The 7,507-nt window shown below is 38.2% G+C and overlaps 1 pseudogene; it reads left to right on the top strand.

The window, feature by feature from the left end:
* Positions 1-1,114: 1,114 nt before the first annotated feature.
* LOC134623256 (G2/M phase-specific E3 ubiquitin-protein ligase-like) lies at positions 1,115-4,908 on the top strand (annotated as a pseudogene).
* Positions 4,909-7,507: the final 2,599 nt, after the last annotated feature.

Genomic DNA, 7,507 nt, shown 5'->3' on the forward strand with positions numbered 1-7,507 from the left:
TTCTGTTATTCCAACTTAATGTACTTGAGTTGGATTAACTTGATTAAGTAATGATGAATCAACTGTTTTACTACAGTTTAGTCCAACATTAATTTAATTGAGTTGATCCAACCAATGCAAATTACGTTAGTGCAACAAAAATGCTTATTCGTAATAGAAATCCATTTATTAATGTGGAAATCCTTTCCATGATTATTTTAAGTTCATTTAAAGAGTTATTGTTTGGAGTGTTCAACAAAGTCTAGAGTCTGGTTAACATAAAATGTTAATGGATTTATAATAACTTGCACTCCATCCATCCCATCTTTACAAGGGTTGCAGTCAGGCTGGGGCCTATCCCAGATGTGATAGGGTGGGAGTCAGGGTACTGGACAGGTCACCAGTCTATTACAGAGAGATAGAAAACCATTTGCACTCATGTTCACAGATATTTTAGAAACACCAATTAACCTAACCCTAATTACTGCATGTCTTTAGCCAGGAAACCAGAGTACCCAGAGAGAACCCACTGCAAACTTGGCCAGATTGCAGACCTTCTTGCTGTGAGGCAACAGTGCTAACCACTGTGCCACTGAGCTGTCAATCTAGACTTCAAAAAAATAGGGAAACTATGATTACAAGGCTTTATATAGAATTTTCTGTACGGTTTTGTCCTTTACAGGTTAAACCACAATAAATAGCTAAGGCGTATACGTTGTGTGTGTATGGTTGTCTGTCTCTTCTAACCCCAGTGATTTTCCTCTGGTTTGAACTCTTGTGTGATCTTCTGAATTTTGTGAATCCAGGCAACTAACCACTCTTACTAGATTGTATCATGTCATCTCAACAAGAATAAATTAAGTTGCTGGATTTCATGCAGATCCTACATTATTTAATTACGTTCACCACAGAAACATGAAATTATTTTGTTCACATTACAAGTTTGAATTTTGTAAATGTAACAACCATCCAATTTCATTTTTTTGAATGTACAAGCTTAAGAAGTCATGTTAAAGGTGGCACTAGCAGTGATGAAGAAGATGATACTGGGACCAACTGTATTGGAAGGAGTGTTGGTAAAAGGCGACGAGCAAAGCAAGGAAGTGATGGGAGCAGCATTTGTGATGAAGGCTACATGGCAAGAAGTGATGACAAACCTAGCACAAGCAGTCACAGCAGAGATTTCAATGCAAGAAGTGAAGACATCCCTGCCATGAGTGTTAATGATGAAGATTATTCTTCATATTTAACTCTCGTGGCATCGCTTTCTGGTGATTCTTCAGATGATGAGGATTTAAATCAAGCTATAATTGCGAGCTTAGAGAATCAGATGTGAGTAACAAACATACAAAATTTGAGTTTAAGACATGATTATAGCTTTCCAGAATTGTCAAATCAACATAAAACTTTTAAGCTTTAAATCTCTATGATCAGTGTGACACATATTCTCAAATTGTAACATGACTACATGGCTGATATATTTTATTTTCTGTTTTATTTTCTTTTTTTAGTGCAGAAAAAGTCCCTGTTCAAGAGATACTGCTGGAACTATCAAGCAAAATTAGCACAAAACAGCAGTGCAAATTTAATATAAATCGCTCTGCTGTGTGGGAGGAAGCCTTGCGTGGTTTTCAAAGGCTATCTTATGATCCCAACTTGATGATCTGTGTGAAATTCTCAGATGATATGGGGAAGGATGAGGAAAGGGTTGATTTAGGCGGGCCAAGGAGGGAATTCTTGAGACTATTGATGGACACCATTGCCAGGTCAGCCATGTTTGAGGGGAAAGAAAACTGCAAGAACTTGGCTCTTGACAGTACTGGTAATTACCTATTTTTCTAAGATTAATAGTGGGAACTGTTTAACTGATTTTTACAGGCAACATTACTGACAATTTGGTTTTCCTTTTATTCTGTTGCTTTGCAGCTCTCAGAGGGGACTGCTACTACATCTCTGGCCGAGCCATTGCAGTGAGCTTGGTACATGGTGGTCCGGTCCACCACCTAACTTTCTGTCACCAACAGTATTTTCTCTTCTGGTTGGAAATTCAGCAAATCCAGCCCTGGAAGCCATAGCTGACCTGGAACTCTTCGAAAAAGTCAAAAAGGTCTCTATATGTTTATTTTATAAATCTTATAGTAAATTTGAAATTGTTTGTGTTCCAGTTTTCTTTTGCAGGGAATGTTTATCTGGATCAGTCTGGCCATTGCTGAATGCCAAGTTTTTATATGTTGCTGCTGTATTAAACTAAGACTCAGCAGATAAGGGTAGACGAAAGAGTATATTTTCTTATTTTTTTAAGCACATTGTAAACTTATTTAAAAAAATATGTGTAGTCATTTGACTTCCAATGTACGCTTGGGCATATTGTGATTGTGTAGACCACTAGTGGCTGGGTTCCTTCTAATAGGTTTTAAGACTACTAAGTAACTTCCATAACAAGCCCTTCCTCTGCTCTTTGTGATGCTAGATATCTCAAAGTACAACCCTTGAGGACCTTGAAAAGTCAAAAGAACCTCTGCTTGATTACTTGGCCAGTGCAGGATGCCTGAGGCCTATGCGTTCATTAAGAGACAGGGATCTGCTGGTACATGATATTGTCATGTTTCAGGTTATCCACAGCGTTCAAGGTCCATTTCAAAGGTATTTGGGTATTCTGTGTTTTTCAGATTAATTAAAATGGTGATAAAAATCTTACCTATTAATCAACATGGCCAGTTAATAACCTAGTACAATTGATTGCGCCAAATTGATAATATACAAATAACTTAGAAGCACGAAATTGCAGAATTATTGAATAAAATTTCTTTGTGCTGTTTAACCAGATTTTGTGAAGGTCTGAAAACTCTTGGGGTTCTCGAGAAAATGAGAAGGCATCCTGACAGCTTTCTCCCTCTTTTCTGCTATGAGCAGTGTTGGGTAAGTTACTTTAAATTAGTAACTTAGTTACATTACTAGTTACTTCTATCAAAAGTAACTCAGTTACTTCAAGTTACTCGTTACCTTCAGAGTAACTAGTTACTAGGGAAAGTAACTTTGGTTTTACTCAGAATTCTCTTGTTAATGTGTTGCTTCCGTAACTGGATACGCAGCAAGATTGCCAGTCTTCTAGCTTGCTTACTTGGCACAAATGCATTGTGCCACCTACCAATAGAAAGAAAAAAATAATGTGCACATTTCCACGAGAGAAATCCCACGCCTGGACCGTCATTGACCGCCGCATGATTTTAGCCTGCTTTTTACATCCAACACAAAAACTGCAGTCGTGGTGCTTTCGATTGTACTCAGAACTCGGAAATGCTGCCTTCTGAATAGGAAGATGTAGGTAACACCAGACTGCAGATGAGCTGCATACAGAGCTGGACTGGAACAAAAAAAATCGTCCCGGGCATTTTGACTAGAGACCGGCCCACCATTATAGGAAAAATCATAAAGCCTTTGAATGAAAACAAACACTGTTGTGACAGTGATCTACACTGTTCTGACGGTATATATGTATCAATCTATCAATTGTTTGTTGTAAGACTCAGATAATTTTTTTTTAAAAGCTAGACTTTCTTAATGAGAATAAGAAAGAAAAGTATTTCCTTGTGCCCGTAGAAACAGGGCACAAGGAAACAGGAGTAGAAACAGTAGAAACAGGAGAGGGAGGGGAGAGAAGAAGAGGCAGCTGTGCAGTGTAAAGACAGAATAAATCCAGCTTTGTGTCTTTCTCATTGTAGCTGAAGTCCGGGACAAACTGTGTTCCTTTTCACCTCAATTCGAAACGCGCATTTTCTCTGAATACCAGACGATTCCGTTTTTTACCGGACGGTTGGCAACTCTAATAATTACCCGTATGAACAAAATAAAGTTCAGCATGAGTAACATAGCACCCACCCAGCTGTATAGAAACTCCGTCATGCTAGCTAGTTCACAGTACGAAAAAGTCAGCATACCGAAAATAAACTCCACCTAAACTTGGTTTATATCTGACCCAGATAGACTGCAGGTCATAACTTCTTACCTGAAGTTCAGTTCACCTGACACTCAGACAGGCGGCCGCTCCTCTTGCCTCCCTTTTCCTTCATCCACCTGCTGGCTTCCACCACTTGCTAATGTTATTGAATCTGTTGAAGCTCCGCGATGCCACCACACGAAGTAACGAATAATGAGCCTATCTAAATCCCAGAAACGAGTAACGCGTTCCTGGTTTTGGCATAATAACTAGTTACCGTGGTCGTTATTTACTTAATAACGCGTTAGTCCCAACACTGGCTATGAGCCACATATGCTGACTGCTGACCAGGTGGATGATCTTTTCAACATTCATCTATCTCCAGAAGGAAGCAACAAAAGAGCTGCTGAGGAGATGGTTGTTACCTTCTGGAGAGACTATCTCCAAGATGCAGAAGGTAATTGTCACTTTAGTGCACATTAATAGATGTAACGATTTATAGGTTAGCATTTCTGAAATCTTTATTTTAAATAACATACTCATATAACAATAACACCACATTACTCTCTTGGTTGTAGTAACATTTTTACATAGTTCTTTGAGACTATTGAAAGATGAAAAGCATGCTCTATAGTCATTGCAATAACAGTCATTAAGATTCGTGCTTTAGAGTAATACTCACTGTAAATTTATGTTGGCCAAAGGAAATAACCTTTTAACACTTTTTTTCCCTTTTGTTTTGCAGAAGAAGAAGGACCTTCCAAATTACAGAAGATATTGGCCTTTGCAACTGGAGCAACTGCGGTGCCACCTATTGGCTTTTCCCCAGCACCCTCGATTGAGTTCATTCATAGAGGAGACGATGACTTCTCTTCTACACTAATTTTCCCTCTTGCCAACACGTGTGTTAACTGCATTAGGCTGCCACTGCGTGTTTCATACCAGCTGTTCAAGGAGAAGTTTGATTTTGCATTAGGTAACACTTTGGCAGGGTATGAACACATTATGCTGGAGGAGTTTGCGTGTTTCTCTTTTGTATTGGTCTCTCTACTGATTCAAAGTGAGTATTGAGTATTAACTTGTTATGGTTTTAATATTTCCAAATTTACCTGCCTCAGTCAAATTGATGTTTTAAGACATCAATTTGACAAGAAGTGATTGTTCTTCAGGCTTCATACAGGTAGATACTAATTGTTTAACAGCACTTCAGAAGTTTATTTAGATTGTTGAGTTTGAATATACAAAATTTGTGTCATTTTACTCATTTCATGTGTATGTGCATCTGTTTTTGATTTGGTTGTCTGTTTATTCTTCTGCCTGTGTCAGTTTCTGTTTGACAACAGAGCTGTCATTTTATCATTTTAAAGAAAATGGTTTCAATATGTTAGTTTGGATCAGATATGTTTTCTGAAATGTGTTTTTTTTATTTTTATATTTTTTGCAAAATATTTGATTTAATGTAAAAGGTGTAAAAGTGAAGAAAACACATCTATTCCATGATTTCCATCATTTTCTAATGGATTCACTTGTTGAATTATGTTCATTGCAATCTCGTTTATGTTGATGTCAATATCTGGAATATTGACATTATTGTTTGTTTGAAGTTCTGGTAATGGCCCTTATTCATCAACGCCATAATAGTTATCAACATGAAAAATGTCATTTATAAACGACAGGATTCCCACATTGTTTGTGACACCTGTATGCCACAGCTGAAGAGGGGTCTGTCCTCCTTGTGTAGAGAGACCATGGTTGTTCCACTGATTGACAAATTCTGTTAATGCTCTTTCAATCCTTGGCAAAGAAACATAATGCAGACAAAAAAGATGTAGCTCATTCAGTGAATCCAACATACCCTGTTCTTCCATAAAGTTAAAGTTATTTATAAAGTGTCTTGATATAACTCTGTTGGGTTCTGCCCACAGTCTTTCAATTATTTGGTTATGTACTGAAACACCTGTAATAACACTGCCTACTCCTCTTCTCTGTAACATAAAACGAGCAACCTGTATATTTTCCATGCCATAATCACACCTGACCCTTAAGGGCAAACCAAAGTTTTGTATTCCTTCCAAAAACAATGACAGGACACTTGAGGCTCTGTTATTGGATAAGCAATGTAAGTATATGATAGTTCGGCGGAAGCCATCAACACAGCCATGCAGGACCAAGCGCCATCTAATCAACTTGTGGTTGCCGTCAAAATGCCTGTTGAGAGATCAGAAAGCATTACCACAGTTTGACATGTTTGTTCATATTATTTAGTAGTGAATTCCTGACCCTGTACTTTACTTCAACAACACCACACCTCTCTCTCACACACACAGACACACAGTGGCATGAAAAATGTCTTTTTCCACACTACGTTTACCTGGCACAATCGATGTTAGAGATTAAAATTGTGATGTGAAATAAAGGATTAAACAACTCAACAGTATATACATCAGACAACATCTAAATTGATGTATTATGAAGCCCCCAAATATTTAACATACTTATAGCAATTTCAGTTTTTTTGGTCACTGTTATTTTTTTATACCAATGGAAACAAAGTGAGAAATCTGTTCAGCAGATATAGTGTATCGTGGCCGACCTGGATGACCACTCAAGGTGGTTGGGGGTAACTATCTGTGGGTCACATAAGCAGATCTCTGTCTAGCATAATATTCATGTAGCAAGCTGCAAAAGCATCTCTACAAGGATCCTAGTAGGTTGGTGGCAACCCTATTATTGGGATCATATCGAGATACAGCAGCAAGAAATTCTGATAGAGTTCGTGTATGATCATCTAGCTCTCTATAAAGCTGCTCTTGTCTGATATTGCCCGTATTTTCATTTTGGAGCGCCTAAATACCTTGCAGAGCACAAGTAAAAAATCCTTCAGCATCTTCTTCATTGGTTCTCACCTCAATCAACAAAGAATGTATGTAAAAAATGACAAGGATCCGATGTAATTTCATTGTAGATGAGGTACTGTCAGACAGTCTTTCCAGATTATACGGGCAGCTAGCATATCCAGCATGCCCCGACTAATTGCAAAAGGCTGCTATCCTAAAACAATGTTTGGATAGTCACTGATGAAGGCAAAAGACTTTTCAATTATACCTCTAACAAACTGTTGTAGACGTCACCGCGGTGTTAGCTGTGCATTAATGTGTTATTTGTTTTTCCTCACCTTCCTGTGCAGCTAAAATACCTTCCTGTTCAATTGAAATCTTCTTGGTTTTCAGTAGTGTGTGAGAGAGCTAAAATTTCAGTAGTGTGTGTGAGAGTGTTTCACTAGTGTGTGTGAGAGTGTGTGTGAGAGCGTTTCAGTAGTGTGTGTGAGAGCATTTCAGTAGTGTGTGTGGGAGCTAAAATTTCAATAGTGTGTGTCAGAGCGCTTCAGTAGTGTGTGTGGGAGCATTTGAGTTTTGTGTGTGAGAGCGTTTCAGTAGTGTGTGTGAGAGCAAAAATTTCAGTAGTGTGTGTGAGAGGTAAAATTTCACTAGTGTGTGTGAGAGATAATATTTCACTAGTGTGTCTGAGAGCAAAAATTTCAGTAGTGTGTGTGAGAGCGTTTCAGTAGTGTGTGTGAGAGCATTTCAGTAG

Source organism: Pelmatolapia mariae, unplaced genomic scaffold (assembly GCF_036321145.2).
Source record: "Pelmatolapia mariae isolate MD_Pm_ZW unplaced genomic scaffold, Pm_UMD_F_2 NODE_ptg000499l+_length_29198_cov_1, whole genome shotgun sequence".
NCBI classification, from domain to species: Eukaryota; Metazoa; Chordata; class Actinopteri; order Cichliformes; family Cichlidae; genus Pelmatolapia; species Pelmatolapia mariae.